This window comes from Ambystoma mexicanum, chromosome 4q (genome assembly GCF_040938575.1).
Source record: "Ambystoma mexicanum isolate Mex_15411 chromosome 4q, UKY_AmexF1_1, whole genome shotgun sequence".
Lineage (NCBI taxonomy): Eukaryota > Metazoa > Chordata > Amphibia > Caudata > Ambystomatidae > Ambystoma > Ambystoma mexicanum.
This window is the reverse complement of record NC_090928.1, coordinates 1,007,534,050-1,007,550,632: the sequence shown is the minus strand read 5'-3', so window position 1 is coordinate 1,007,550,632 and position 16,583 is coordinate 1,007,534,050. Positions and strand designations below refer to the sequence as shown.

The following is a 16,583-nucleotide window of genomic DNA, read 5'->3' as shown; positions in this document are numbered from 1 at the left end:
ACAGGTGAGCGTGCTATAAAAGAATATAACCAATGGGTGGTTTAATACTTTTAAAAGGTTCAAGCCTGTTTGATTGGTCATTCAAAATGATCCAAAAGATTTGAACCCCGATTTTATAGTTGTGACAAAATGACTCCTGTCCTAAGTAGAAAGATCAGCAGTGGCTAAATCACCTGCTGAGCCCACACACTTCTACAAAACAACAGCGATGCCAGTCATGCAGATGAAATGGGAACAGTCAAGAGGTATACCTCCACCATTTGTGGTAAGGTGGGCCTAAGGCAGGCTATATTCTTACGAGGCGTGAGGAATGTCCAACCAAGGTTGTATAAAAAGATATATACTTTAATTGAACAGACCATATGCAATAACTGTACTTCTAAAACATTACCAATCCTCCCCCTGTGGAAAGAACACAGAGAAAATTCAGTCTGAAGATGATGCAAGCACTCTGGGTAATGTAACCATGATGAAAGGCAAAGAAATCACAACCATGTTACCGAAAGCATATGTCTTTGCTGAGAAAAGGTTCAAATGGGTGGCTTAGCAGGCTCTAGGGCGCCAAAAGTGGACCGAGGGGTCTGGGGCCTTGCAATAATACCTTTCCCAGCTTGTGGCATTTCGAGTGTTCGGACCAGCCTTCTTAACAATGTGCAAGTGAGTCGAATGAGGTTCTGATGCTATGAATCGTGGTGATCCAGACAAGGAGCAGGCATCATGTCTGGTAAACTATGAACCTTGTTGCAGTTTGATGCAGTGTTCGAAAGATGCTGGTCGATGAGGCCATCAGGGTCCGTTTGAAGTTCGAACGTAGGTCGCGGAGGAAGACTCTGGTAGTTCGAGACGCTGTTTGAGACGTGGCGGTTCAAGGATTTCTGCAGCAGCAAGGTTTTTGTTTGCCGGAGCAATTGACATGCTAAAGTGACCCGTTGCAGCAGCATACTGGTTTGAGGACAAGCAACAACGGTTTGAAGAGGTATGAAGATGTTCTAAAAGCAGCACCAATGGTCCTGGTGGTTTGAAAGCATTTGAACGAGGTTGACGATGGTCCAATGGTGTTTCCACTGTGTGGGACATAGAAGCCCACAGCGATCCAAGCTGTATGCATCCTTCCTCCCTTGTGTTCTGCTCTGCCTGGCTGCCTTAGCTTGCCCCTTTATTTATTGTGGACATTTCTCCTGCGCCATTAGCGGCCCCTACCACCTCTACCCAACTACTCCCTGTCTCCCTTCCCATGGTCACACCCTCCCCACAACTCAGGGCTCGTGCTTCTCTGACGCATTTGCAAGTGCAGCGCGGTAAACACCTGCAGTGCATTTGGAGAGTGGCAAAGGCTCTTCCTCCCAGCTGGAAAAACAGGCACCAGAGGCTGGGCTGCAAGATGAATGTAATGCAGTGAATACTCATACACGAATGGGGAACATTACTCCGTGAATCTGGGGTTAAAGTAGATGCCCATCCTGTGGGGAAACGAGCACCAGCCTCCTTGACACCCACCACCTCCTTAAAACAGTTTGGGACTAGGTTAACAGGTTACAAGTTACCAGAATGATTTTAAAAGCTTAATATATAGGCCATAATTCACATATTGTGATTTAAATATCAAGTACGCATTTCTGTGTATCAAAGAAGCACAGGTGACAGGCTGAGCCCACTTTCTATTCTGCTAACATTAAAGTAAATGATGTCAAGGAGACCCATTGTCGCCTGTAGAGTGCGTGGAATACTGTCAGCCAGATGCCAGCATGCGTGCTGCCTTCGCGGGCCTCCAGAACACTATCACTTTCCGTGCACTAGATTCCCCAGGTATTATACAATACCTCGAATACAGGCAGTTGTACAGTCTTAAGAATATGTTGTCATCAGAAGCACAATGATTACAGCCCACTTCTGTTATTTCCCGGGGAACCTGTGTTGACTCACTAGGTTGGAAGTGGAGTGGATGCCTCCTGGGGGGACCAGTAGAACATGAAGTAAGCTGTCTGAGCATCACTGCATCCTGCAGACGATTTATCAGCCGGATGGGTACATGACTTTCTCTAGAGAGCAACAAGCAATGGAATTATGGCAAGCTCCTGCTGCCCGCGCCAGCAGTGTTACCTCGCGGACAGTGTGGAGAATCTGCGCAGGAGCGCAAGGGAACACAATCACAGCGTTCGTGCAGATATATCCATATATTATACATGCAAATATAACAACAACAACATGCAATTCTTTTCTGGTTCTACTGCTAGGAAAGGTCTGCCAATATGAAGCGTTCCGTTCAATAATAATTGCGTTTTCATTTTAGTGTCACCTTATTATTTTGTAAGATTAAATGATTTTATGAAAATTATAAACAACCAGAAAAGTAGCTGTCATTACAATTAAGAACAAAACATTGCAATAACCAGTTTTTTTATTTTCATTTTATTTTTACAAAATGTAGTTCTATATGCAATGCAAGGTGATGAAACACAATCCGTGTTAACACTAGCCAGTCTATGGGAATCAATTAGTGAGGAAGGTCAGTGGATAAGGACATTAATAGGGGAGGGTAATGGCAAATGGTTATCCAAGGAAAGGGTGATTATGTCACCTAGCCACGGACAGCTTGAGATGTTCTCATCAATGTCTCATGTCTTTAAATCTCATTCTTTGCACATGGCCCAGTCCTTAGCAACCATAAGTCTTGGCACTTGTCCATTCAAGAATTTGATGGGCAATATCCAGGCAGATCAATTAACGTATTGCATGTTATTTCAATTCCAAAATGTGCCAGTCTCTGTCCTCTTCCTTAAACCAAAAGGCTTGTTTCCAAAGGCATGCCCTGAACACGTGGCTGCGTTCCCATTGCCACTTTACAATTCCAGTACACACCAGTGCCCAACAGATCATGGCCATGCATTCTCACTGGTTCCAATACTAACTGAACAGGGTTCGCTGTTGGATACATCGCCTTTTAAGATATCTCAAATTATATCTAATATGTTATATATTGTTATGTTATTTATCTCTTATAGTGCACACATCCCCACCATAGTACACTTTAAGCTCCAGGCCTTGTCCATTTAGATGCAAATTGTGAACCCCGCCCAGAGTGAAAAGGAAACGGGGCCTAGGAGAGCAGGACAGGGACGAGTGGGAAAAATCAGGGAGCCAAAAGCGTAATTGCAATACACTTTAAACTCTATAACCCCGCGTATTGTTTGCCCCAGCTCATCACCCCATCTGGTATATCACGCTTGTTCTTCTATATTCAGCATTGTGTGATATTGCTGTGTTACTCAATCGTTATTATGTCCAAGTGAGTCCACCACCCTAGCAAGCTGCAATCTTATCTTCACCACTTTGAGGATAGCAAACCAGTCTGGGGTGTACTGGCGATAGTGACATTTGACCAATCCCACCATTTCGCCCTGGAAAGGATGGGGTCCGGCCCTATGCTATCAGTATAGGTGATGTCGAGAGATTGCCCATTATGTGATTGTTGGCTCCAGCCCCACAACAGTTAATGGAATTAAATTTTGCCCTGAGGTCGGCATGCCTGTCTGGCGTGTATTGGCGATAGTGAAATCTGACCAACCCCACCCATTCGCCCTGCACAGGAGTGAAGCGGGGTCCGGCCCTGTGCTATCAGTTTAGGCGATTTTGGGAGATTGGAGATTTTGCAATTGTTCCAAAGTAGGATGTTAGAGCACAATTCAACATACACAGGGCTATAGCAGACCCCTATGTGCATGTCAGCTCCAGAACTGGTCAAAGCTGGGGCGTACGGCTTGTTGTAATATAATTTAACCAAGAAATCTTTGGAACTCATTCTGACAAAATGACTACTGCTCTGCGGGCATACAGGGATGAGTAGTGGCTAAACTGCCCACTCAGCCCACACTACTGCTAAACCAGCAGTGATCCTAGTCATAAAAATGCACAGCCCGAAATGTATACCTCCTTCACAGTGTGTAGCAGCGATGGCCGAGGACAGGCAATATCTTCAGGAGGGGTGTGAGCTGATAATAGTAGCAACCAAAAAAGCTATAATACAATGGTTCCAAAATAAAGGAATCTCTGACCAATATTTTATTTTTTAAATCAGGCACTTTAATCAAACAATAAAATGCAAATAACTAATCAAAAAACAGAAGGAAAAACCACCCCAGTAGAATAAATAGAGAGAATGCAGACTTTTGTAAAAGGGCACTGTGGGTTGATAAGCAGGGTTGTTCAGGCAATCAGATTGGGCAAGAGGGTCAATGTTCAAGGATGAGCTCTTGAGTGAAAAGTAGAGAAGGGGAGTTTAAATTCGCTATGGTTCCAAAAAGGTGAACCAGTAAAATCGGCCTCTTCATAATAGCTTTAAGTCGTGTCTTTGGTGTTCAACAGTTTTGAACTAGGCCTTTTCGGAGTAAAACCTGGAGGTTTTGTGCTTTCAGCTTCAGGCCGATGTCGAGTGGTTTGGTTGGAAACAGGTCACAATGATGGGGTGCTGTTTGGCAGTGGTGTCAGCTTGCCTGTCATGCAGTGTCAGGTTGGCGGCACTGGAAGATTCAGAGACCTAGGGGACAGAGAGGCAGAGCCTCGTATTCGGTGACAAGTCGGCTCGACCGACTCAACAGAGCATCTAGATACTGCAGCAGTGTTGGCATGGCAGTCGTAGAGACAGTCAGACTCAATGCCAATATACATCAATCATAGCTAGGCCCATCTCACAGAAGTCACAATAGTGTGATATCAAATTGTTGTGGCTGTATAATTGTGTGCTCTTACTTGTCACCATCGAGGAGTGGCGTATATTAAAAGATGTATGTGCCACCAGACCGGATATGTCATACCATTATTAAGTTTCAAAACAGAGGTGCAGAAGAATAAACAAACAGCTGTGCCTGCAGGAACATTGTGTTGCAGCCGCTATCAAGAATGAGCATATGTTCACTGAAACTGGACTCTGCAGGGCTGGGCTGAGAGAACCTGAATGGTGTCTCCGAAAAAGCATATTGGTGTATTAAAATTTTGACATGGAGTAATTATCTGATTCCAATTAGCAGACTTCCCTTTCAGAACAGAGTTACCCACACATTTTGTTATTAATAAACATGAAAAAGGTTTGGTGTAGCCCATGGAGCAATTATTGTCCAAACGGTCATTCTGCCACACATTCCCCAGCCAAAAAGTTGATCACCACCCTTGCTAATCCACAAAAAAAACATTACTAAAGCCATCTGCATTGGAGCACTGTGATCCCGGTTTATGATGGATGTGCATATTCAGTCCTCGTAGGGACTTGACCCAGCACAGCAACTTGGGATTCTGCCACCACATGGTCATCAGCTAGCTGAGAGGTCTGTGGTTAGTATGGGTGGTAAAGTGAGGCCAACGACGTAGGGCTTCAACTTGTGCCCTGCCCAGACAACGGCAAATGGCTCTTTTACTTTGTGAAATTCTTTGTGAAGCACCTGCACTTGCTTGTATAGGCATTTCAACTCTCTCTGAATGTAGCTTTGCTAACACTGCCCCAATGTCAAATCCACACGTGTCTGTTTGTGTAATGATGTCCTGCCTATAATCTGGGATCTTTAGAACTACGGACCAGCACAAACCATGTTGTTAGTTTTGGAAAGCTTTTTGGCTGACAGAAGTCTCAGTAAACCTTTTTGGCAATTTCATGGATGTTAAGCCATTCAAGAGAAAGGCAATGGCCCCAGACTACTTGATCTAGGAAGACCCTCACCTGTGTTGGAGTGGTTGGACTGTTCCTTCACCACTGGCACCTTGGCCTGAAGGGTCTATGGGCCTCATTACATGTTTGGTGGCATCTCGGCAGTAAATCCACTGAGATACCACCAAATGGATTTACCATTACGCCACATGGTCCCGTGGAATTACCGCTGGATTACACATGGTAGTATGGCGCTGTTAGTCCCCATTGCAGTAATGTGGTGGTAATGCAGTGATGCAATGGTAGGGATGGCCGATGAGGTTGCAGGAGCCCGAGAAACCCAACGGAGAGGATATTTTTGATTTATCTATGTATTTATTTATTTATTCATTCATTTGAAATGTGCTGAAAGCCTACAGGCATTGGGGCCCATAAACATTTTCATATTAAAAGAGAACATCAATAACGAGACAGAAGTAGATTGCGGAAGAAATCTTTTAGGAGAGAAGTTGGTTACTTGAAAAACAAGGTTTTTATAGCATTCCTGAAAACTCTTAAATTAGGTTCTCTTCCCAGTGCAATGGGTAGTAAGTTCCAGAGTTTGGCTGCTTTTACTGGAAAAGATCTTCCAAGTCTGTTTGTGGGCCTTTGATCCGGACAGATAATCTGCATTTTGTTTGACGAGCATAATGCTCTAGTTGGAAAATATTGCAGAATTAATGATTTAAGGTAGGCAGGAGCATGTCCAAAATTACATCTGTGAACCAGGGTTCCTACTTCAAAGTTGATGCATTCCTGAATAGGGAGCCAATGGAGTTCTCGACTGTGGTCTGAAATATTTTCCTGTCTTGGTACTTTCTTAACAATGTGTACTGCATCGTTTCGCAACACTTGGCATTTTTTCAAGTTGGAGGTTGAGGCTCCAATCAATAGAGAGTTACAATAATTAAGCCTTGATGTAATGGTAGCTTCAGCGATGGTTGCACTGTTGTTTTCAGAAATGTAAGGGCAGATGTTTTTAATAAAGACAAAGATAGTAGTTACAATTTTGGCTCAGCATGGTGACGTATGCATCCAATGTTTAAAGCGGACTCTAGCTGGATACCTAGCATTTCCACCTTAATCTGTATGGGAATTATGTTGTTTCCAATTTGAAAGTTCTTAAAATGAGGGCTAAATTTTTCCTGAGCTGTTTTGACCCAAAGACAATGAGCTCTGTTTTGTTGCCATTAAGGCAGAGCCAATTTATAGACATCCAATATTCTATATGGTGGTAAGTACTGGTAATAACCGCATTGTCTGATGTATAAGTGGCAGTAGTTTCTATGACTAACTGGGTGTCATCAGCATAGTTTGTAAAAAATATATCCAGGTCATCTGAAAGTGAGAATAGAGGCCTGATGTATAAGTTGAATAGGACAGGTGATAAGCTTGCCTCTTTCTGGACTCCACACCAAATCAGAGCTCTTGGGGAGCACCTTGGACCCCACAGGATTTTAGATTCTTGATCTAATTGAAAGGAAAGGAACCAATTGACTGCTCCCCAGAACACTGACCTAGATGACATAGGGAGTGAAGGAGTTGGTCATGGTCCACCAGCTTGAAGGCCGCTGATAAATCCAATAAAACTAGTAATTCAGTTTTTCCTTTCTCAGTGAGATCAACTAGTGCTGTCTAGGTGCGGTAGCAGGGACAAAAGCCTGATTGTCTGTCATGAAGGATTTTGTTGGATTCCACGTATTAATGAAATTGCAAACAAGCAAGTTTGTCGAGAATCTTGAAAAGAAAGTTGGAATTTGTGATTGTTCTGAGATTGCCAGAAACCTCGGTGTTTAAATTAGGTTTCTTCAGCAGCGGCGTGACAGAGAATGTTTTGATAGAATTAGGAATCATATCTTCTCTAAAAGATGCATTGTCAAGTGTGGTTATTGGAGAAAATGAAAATAGGATGATTTTCAGGCTCAAGATCAGAGGGCAGTTGTTTATAAGGTTTGATGGACCTACACATGGCTTTTTTGATTTTCTCTCTTGTATTTGATATTTTCTTTTCAAAAGCAATTTGGAATGCTGTGGAATCGTGATTATTAGGCTGAAACACATTTTGAAGTGCCTTAGGATTTTCAAGTAGTCTAAAGGTCTCAAAAGGTTTTCTGGAGCAGTTAGATGCTTGATTTATCTCTGAATTGTAGTAGTTCTTTTTAGCTTCTACAATTGTAATTTTATATATTTTATCTCTAAACCTTTTTATTTCCATCAGTTAGGTGTTTTAACCACTGTGATTCCAATTTATGCTTTTCTCTTTTTAAAGCAGTAAGGTATGGAGTAAACCATTTTTGGTGCCCAGAATTATCTCTTACTAATCTGGTTCAAAAAGGAGCTGGATTCCCCAGACTCTTTGTCAAGTTGTTTGAAAAGGACAGAGCTAAATGTTTGACTGAGTCTGTGTTTAATGTCTCAGCCATGATTGTATCAGGCAGGTAGAAAAATCACGAGAGTATCCTTTTAAAGTTACGACTTGTAACTACTTGTGTGAGGTTGTGTGGTTTAATAGATTCTTCTGGAAGTTGGATATGGAAAGCAACAATATAGTAGTCCGACCAAATAAAAGGCCTGGCTTGGTCGATGTCAATGTTAAGATTTTTGTATACAACCCAGTCTAAAAGGTGATTTTACTCTGTAGTGGGGTCACAAATTGGAAGTTTATTTTGTTTAAGTCTCTTTCTAATTTGGTGGCTTCATTGTCTGATTTGTGGCCCCAATAATGATTCACATCTCCTAAGAAGACTGTGGACTGGTTTGGGCCCTCAAGGGAGTTTAAGATCTGGGATGTTTCTTTGATGAAGCCAGGCATTGCCAATGGTGGGAGATAGATAAGAACAAGATTCATTCAGCTGTTTGTCATGCATGCTGGACATTTTACCTCTGGATCTGGAACACCGTCTGTGCGCAGAACGGGCTATGCTCATAGAACTGCTAGACCGTTTTATTCGAGATGGAGGTTGTTTGATGTATTACCAGGAAAACGACGCCTGCATTATTCATGTCGTTGAATTCACATGATTCAGGATTGTCACGTGTTTTACGACAAAACGTTCATAAGCAGTGTGGATATGTGGCTCGCTGCTTCTGATTGAACATTTTGGCATCTTGGTAGCTGAACTTTTCATCTGCGTCCTCGCATCCCGTCAGTTGCTTCTTTGGCCTTCATCGACGTGTTCCTTCAGCAGATTTTGTGAGCGTGTCTTCTCACATGAGGGTTCCTGTTTCATTTGCATGCTGTTTTCCTGTCCGCGTGTAAGTTTCCGCTTTCAATCCCACTCGGACGCTGAAACTCTTCAAGCGCGGCTGTCCTGGCTGCGTGTACTTGGTTCGCGTTTAAAATCACACGCGGATGCTGGAACTCTTCAAGCGCAGCTGTCATGGCTGCGTGTACTTGATTCATGTGTAAAATCACACACGGAGGCTGGAACTCTTCAAGCGCGGCTGTCCTGGCTGCGTGTACTTGGTCTGCTTGTATCCAGCACGCGGTTGATTTGAACGTGTGAGGAAATAACAGGTGGACTCATTCCAATTTGTTTTGTTCCTGGTGGGAAAGGAAGGTGTATCTACAACTTTTATTTGAAGGTGTCTGTGCACAGAACTATGGACGCTATCCTGTGGTGCACCAACCCGGTATCTAGCGAGAGCCTCGTGCCGTTCGGGATAAGTCTCCCTTACTAACCATCCCTCCTTTGTTGTTGGTTTTCTTTCCTGGATTTCTTCATTGACTTTGGTGGATACTCCAGTTCTAAGCCTACCGGTTAGTGTTGGAATTTGCATTATTGCCATTCTATCAGAGAGGTTAGTTGAGATAGTTTCTCATTATGAGTTATTTTTCCTAGGCTGCATTCCTATTACTCTCCCACGCCCTTTCCAGTGATCCTTCTCTCTGCCTGTTTTACCAGTCAGAGAGCTATATCATTTGGAAGGTCTAAATTGACATAACTTCTATCAAATCGTGTGAATTCAAGGATCCGGACGACCCCTATCAATTGTATCCTTTTTGTTTACCGTATCCTTTTTATAAGATACTTTGGGGTTTTATGACACTGTTGCAATTGGGTTCGTTTTAGCAGGTAGGATCTTGCAACCCTGACACATATTGTTACACGGTATGAACATTGTGATCAACAGCTGGAAAAGCTATCAAGGTTATGGGAGCCTGAGAAACCAGAGTGTGCAAATATCCTATGAAAGGGGGATTGATAAAATATTAACATTATGAATAACAGCTGGGAAAACTATCAAGTGTATGGAAATCTATCCCTGACTCGGAAAATCCTTCCTTTTAGATTCCCGAGACTTTGACTTCATCGAACCTATCAGGTATACAAAGTTCCAGTTTAGCAGCTTTCACTGTAGTACGAGTGAGACGGTGCAACTGATTAGGGTACACAAAAACTGATATGCTAATCTTAGCTATGAACTTGATGCAGCTGAGGAGTGTCCTCGTATTCCTCCCTCACAAAATCAGGACTTTAATGTGTTAAAGGATCACATTAAAACAATTGGAAACAAGGACATGGGCACAAATCCCAACTGTGCTCTGCAAACCAACATCCTTGGTGTTCTGAATTGGCTGGTACTCAACAGTGAGGCCACACGATAAGTATAAATTGGGATCTAGCCATTTCTTCTTGGAATACTCGTTGTTTCTCCCTTCTGACTATGCCAGGGGGATCTGCGGATTTGATCACACAGAGTGAGATGTCTTTGCTGCAGGAAGTCTGGCTGCTCTAAGATATTCTATTTGACGACTACCAAATTTTCCAAACACTGACCAATAAAGGGCCTTGAGGCCACCCTTATGGAGGTCTCATATATGGTGTTAAAATCCATCTGAACGCGGTAAGAATTAAGACCTGTAATGATCACCCATATGTAATAGCTGTCAGAGTGAGCACAGCCCACCCCAGCATCCATGTTTATGATCCCCCTAGCTTGTCAAATACGGAAGATAACATTGAATGTATAATGAGTTTGATTGGAGACATAATAAATGTTAATGTAAATGACTACATTTATGTCGGCAGGGATTTTAATGCTCCCTGCCGGTTCCATAATGAACTACAGAAGACCGAATATGTAAATAGCAGGTCTCCATTTGATAAGCCAACAAAAGATCCCTCTAAGGGAGATTTCTGCGTTGACACTCTATGTGATTGGGAGTGTTATTTGTTGAATGGCAGAACTGTGGGGGATGTTCCAGGTAAATCTACCTTGAAATCAGGAACAAAACGTTCTACACTTGATTATTTCATTTACAATTCTGAGGCACTCTCGTTGGTCAGGAAGTGCGAAATTCTGAAAAACAACCTATAGCGATCATGCTATTCTTACCCTCAGGGTCCAATGCTCCCTAGATAACAAACACCTCGGGGGTATTGGTAAATAGATATTAATCAAGGGGGCAATAGGATACGCTGGACAGAGAAGAGTAGAAGGAAGGCTGTTGCCTTGTTCTCAAAACAAGCATGTAATCCATCTCTCATGGGAAGTAGTAATACCACAGACGAGATTGAGAAGTGGATTAAAAACAGTACTTCTCAATTGGTGGTACAAAAAGGACACCAAAACATTTTACATCAATCCATTATAAAATACCAGTACGAAAGCATCATTTGTGAAGCGAAGAATAATCTTAGAAGGGAGTAGCACACTATTAGTAAGACCTGCAGCTCCTTGGAGGAGGCGGTAGCTGCTAAGCATCTGGCTAAAAAGCAATACCATAGATGGGTGTGTGACCGAATCTCTTCAGGTAAAACTGCCCAGTGGCAAAATCTGGTAAATTTTTCTAAGGCCAGAGACCCTAGGAAATTGAGAAATCTGCTGAGCTCCATTAACTCACATGCTACGACTAGCGAGATCTGTGCTATCGGAGAGCAGGAATGGACTATACATGTGAAGGATGTTTTTTATGACCCAGGTATCCCTGTGGGAGGATCACCCTGGACTGCAGAGAAGTTTGTTTTGAACTTTTTGCACTCTGAAATCTTGCTAAAACTATCTGCATTAAAAGCTTCTAGAGCCCCTGGCCCACATGGAATACCGATTGTAATCCTGAAAGAGAACACAGCTTTCTGGGATGACCTCATGCATCTATTATTTAAGAGGGTGTCCAATGAAGGGTCGATCCCCGACTCATGGTGCCGATCAATTCTGGTTCCCATACATAAGAATTAGCTTAGAACATGTCCCACGAACTATGGACTCTTGGCCATGCTAGATTTGACTGGGAAAATCTTTGCCTCATTATTACTCTGAAAACTAACTTATTGGGTGCAGCCAATTGGCCTTTTGAGCGATTTCCAAATGGGATTCAGAGCAGGTTCGGGAACATCACACCATCTATGGCTCCTTGATTACCTGACCAGAAGGGCCAAGACTATGGGACAGCCCAGACTATATGTTGCAATGATTGATTTATGGGCAGCCTTTGACATAGTAAACCAGAGAAAGCTGTGGGATAAAATGAATCAATTAGGCTGCCCGCGGGATCTGCTGTTGGAAACCATAGGCCTGCACACAAATACTTCAGTCTAGGTTAGACTTGATAGTAGGGGTATGGTAACAGCACCAATAAAAATGAATCTTGGTGTAAAACAGGGATGTTCTTTGCACCTTTGCTTTTCAATATTACCTAGCTGAACTGCCGCACTTGCTTAGGAAGGTACATAATTGTCTGCCAACTATTCTGGGGAGCAAGGGAAACTGTCTCTCATACACAGACAACTTTGTTGTATTTGATCATACCTTCTCAGGCCTCAAGAGATCTATGGCGGCATTGTTAAATTTTGCTAACGATCATGACCTAATTCCGAATTATGAGAAAACTAAGGTTATATTCTTTTCTCATAAACCTGTTAAGGTACCCATCCTGATCATCAACAAGAATGCCACTGAGTAAGTAGACAGTTTCAAATATCTGGGACTCGAATTTACCACCAAGCATGATTACTCTGGGCTGGTGGAGACCAGGAAAAGAAAGGCGATGATAAAGACGAATATGATCTATTGATGTGTGAAGGCTTCATCAGGGTTTGGGTTTAGCTATCAAGGGATAATGACCCTGTATAAACAATGCTTCTGTACATCCTTATTGTATGGGCTGGATGCTATTGGGATGAAGGACTTTTCCTGGCTAAATGTTCTTGAGGGTAGATTCTGGAGGAAAATGATAGGACTTGCCCTGGAGTACCGGTCGAAATCATCCGCTTGGAATTGGCACTCATGTCCTTGGCATCTATGGCACAGAAAAGAAGAAACGTGCTATATCTAAAGGCTCATAAGGGCCCTATTTGTCCCCTCTTTAATTTGTTGGGACAATTACCTTCTGGTAGTATTTCTTTCAGCTTGTCAGCCTTGAGTCTAGCAAGTTATGACACTATAGGATGGAGTCTCCATTGGGACGATAATCTTCATGCCCTGTCCAAGAAATTAAGTGCCTAGATGGCCCAGTGGTGTGCTAACTATATACATCTTTCTGCACTCAACAGTTATCGCCCGGTTATCAACTCACAGTCACCAAGCAGTATGACTGCCCATGGTTATATAGAACTGTCTCCATCTCCTGAGCTGTGCAGGTTTGTTCTGCTGCTACATATTGGCAAACTGCCACTATTAGCCTCTATCGGCTCTGAATTAGGCATTCTGAAAGAAAATAGAAATTGCCGATCATGTGTTACCATGGGTAAACCTGAGACTGCACAGCTTATCCTTACTGAATGTAGGGAGCATGGTCCTTTATACATAAAGATGCTAGGTCGTTTTGTGTCCGATTGCACCAATATAAAGACTGATTCCTTTTGGCAGTACTGTCTGAACTCCGGGCACAAAACCATGCACATAGCGCTATTTAACATCTGGAATGCCATTCTAAGGCTGGGTAACATTGGGAATAATACCCCGAGCCCTAAGTAGCTTTTGTAATGACGTTTGCTTGGTTTAATTTTGTTTTACACGTAATATTGCATTACGATTGCATTTTTCTGAATTGGTCTTCTTATGCCTCAGTCATTAATGGGATTTTTTGGGCACTGGTGTCAGATTTTATCGGTACTTCAATATGTTAATGTAATGAATTGAATAATGCATACTAAAAACTTGCTAAATATTTGTACTTTTTCTATGGAATAATTGCATTCTCTCGATTGTATAATCAAATATGTTTCAATTTGTAATTGTGAGTGCTATCGTATAGCTCTTTTGAGTTATACACATAATAAATAAATAAATAAATAAATAAATAAATTAACAAACCCACAATGGGGTTCAAGTGGGCACTGGGCCTAGCAACACTTGCCATCACAATTCTAAGGTCTAGAAAGTGCTTCTTGATTCCTGCAGCACTGGTTCTACACTCTGTATGCTTTAAAAACTGAAAATTATTACCTGAGGCCTGTGCAATCTCAAGGTTCCATCCAGCGTAACACTCATGGCTACTCCCTAGCATCACTCTTTGCACAGATGAATTCAAAATGCATTAACACCCTGCTACAGTGACTGAGGCAAGCAGGATCTGCAAACCATAGGCTTTATCTTGTGGCAATAATCTGCAATCTGTGCTTTCCAAATGATTCCGGCACTGCAGCAGCATGCTCCCTTGTGTAGTGGCATCATGTTGTATCTTCTCCCCACATATACCTGCCCTGCTTCAACCTTTTATCTGCTCCCTTGGCCACATAACTTACTATTATCCCAGGCATTTGCTATCATTTGCCTCGGTCACCATTGGCATGGAAAATGGACTCTCATGTGAGCATCTTTCCCATATTTCCTGGCGGCCATTTTGAAGTGAACATTAACGTAAGTAACTAACAGTTAACCAGCAATTATAGCCAACCAAAGAAGGCATTATTGCCTAAATACAACACAAATGACTAGGTTGTGGGTCAAATAATGAAAAATCAAAGCTACCACCCTTATCTACATCAGGTACGAGTTTATGCTTTGTATGCTCAATCTGCTCCTTACGTTTTCACTTTGCTTTATCATACTTTTGCTTTTACAGTAATTAAGCTTTTTCTCATTCCTAAATGAAAGTCTGTTTCAAATTGATAAATGCTGAAAGCTCCGGTTTGGTGAAAATGCTTTGTTACAAGAGTATCAAGGTCTGCATTAGATACACTTGCATTATTTCAATGCAATTTTGTAGAGCAGCACACAGTAGCAAAATGGAGTCAGTGCATACATGAGTTGCCGTAATACATAAGTGCAACAAAGGAAATTGCTGGTGCAAATTTTCACTGCATTGGTTCACATTTTATTGTAATGTCGACCAATGCAAGTTAACATGTTATGCACGTGCACTGTAGCTCTCTAGATGACATACCCATTACAAGCATGGGGGTTCAAGAAAGAATTGGTGGTAAGAGAATTACCGACATTTTTCCTGCACAGCCATACTACGAGCATGCCCCTGCGGTGGGAGATTTACCTCTAGCATCATGCTGAAGGTACATCCTCCCACTTGCTGCCCGAAAATCGGCAACAACTGCAGAATTACTGCCGTCGATAATTCCACCAAAAATGGCCCATAGAGTTTAATGGACTAAATGGGTATTAACTCCACCACCACCACTTGTAATTCGGGGGTAGTGCTGCTGGACCAACTGGCGGTAACGTTAATTCCACTGAGTGGTATTCTGGTATATTTGCCACCAGAATACCACCCAAATCGTAATGAGGCCCATACATATTCCCTTTCTCAGAGTCCTTATCAATAGCTTTATTCCACTTCCTGCATTGCGATAAGCATGCACTCTTATCCAGCAGGAGCAGCTGCAGTGGTGCTTGAACCCACCATTTGCAATGCCTTGCAGCTGCCTTCCTTACCATGTGCCACTTATTTAATTTTTCCGTTCTAGTTCAACCATAATGCTGGCAGTAATGTAATGATCCCGCTCAATGTAAAGCGCTCAGAAATGGCCTGGAGGTGATAATACAAAGCACTGTAGTAAAGGCATAAATAAAAAATAAGAAATAATAAACAGCAGAACTTGCATGCCTGCAAGCGCGTTGAACCGATCACATTCTGGTATTGGCTCTGGTCATTACTCACATCCATTACCTGGCCCTGGAAATAGGACTACATCGAAATAAAAATAGCCTTGCATGTGCAGACAGATTTAAAGACTTGTCACTCATTTTTCAAAATATGTATATAAATACATGTCTGCAGTTCTGAAAACTGTGCTTAAATGCCTTATTATGAGTATGGCTGGTGTGGTAAAAATGTCACTAAAGTGGTCACTGCCAATTTACCGCCACATTGTCGCATTGGCTTACTAAAGGTATGGAGATAAAGTGTAGGATGTACCTATGCTGGAGGTAAATGCTCCACTTTACCGCCAAAACCATGCAGGTTTACAGTGTGTTATTAAGGCACATGGTTAACCCGCTGAAAATCCCAGGGAATGACTGCTATATCACCACTCATGATCATGTGGTAATTCCATGGGACTAAGTGGCAATATTGGTAAACGAGTTTGGTGGTAATTCCACAGATGGACCACGAGATCACAGCCACATTCTTAATAAGGCCAATGTTTTTGTGATAAAGTTACAGGGTGTGTGTACAGAGATGCTACTTCTCTTTAGAGAAACTGACTACAGGGACGTCTGAACATTGTTCTTGCAAAGATTCCTAAAATGTAACCTGTCGGCTAGGACATGCTGTAAAACTGCAACGCACAGCAGATTCATGAGGAAAAGCAATGCTCCATGATATTTGAAAAGTATTGCAATGTGTTACATTTGCAATCGCGTTATAACGTTGTTGGGGACGAGGCCCGACGAGCTGTTCGGTGGTGAAGACGTTAAATGGAACTGCCCGCGCGAGCCTTGCTTTTAATTGGAGGGGGGCAGCAGCTTTTCACAGTGTATGGCGCCCACCTGGGGCGCCTTCCAA

The 16,583-nt window shown here is 42.5% G+C and overlaps 1 protein-coding gene across 1 annotated transcript in view; it reads left to right on the top strand.

The window, feature by feature from the left end:
• The window catches only part of USH2A (usherin), a 4,817,015-nt gene that overhangs the window by 2,817,735 nt on the left and 1,982,697 nt on the right, over window positions 1–16,583 (top strand). The gene's annotated exons all lie outside the window — the stretch shown is intronic.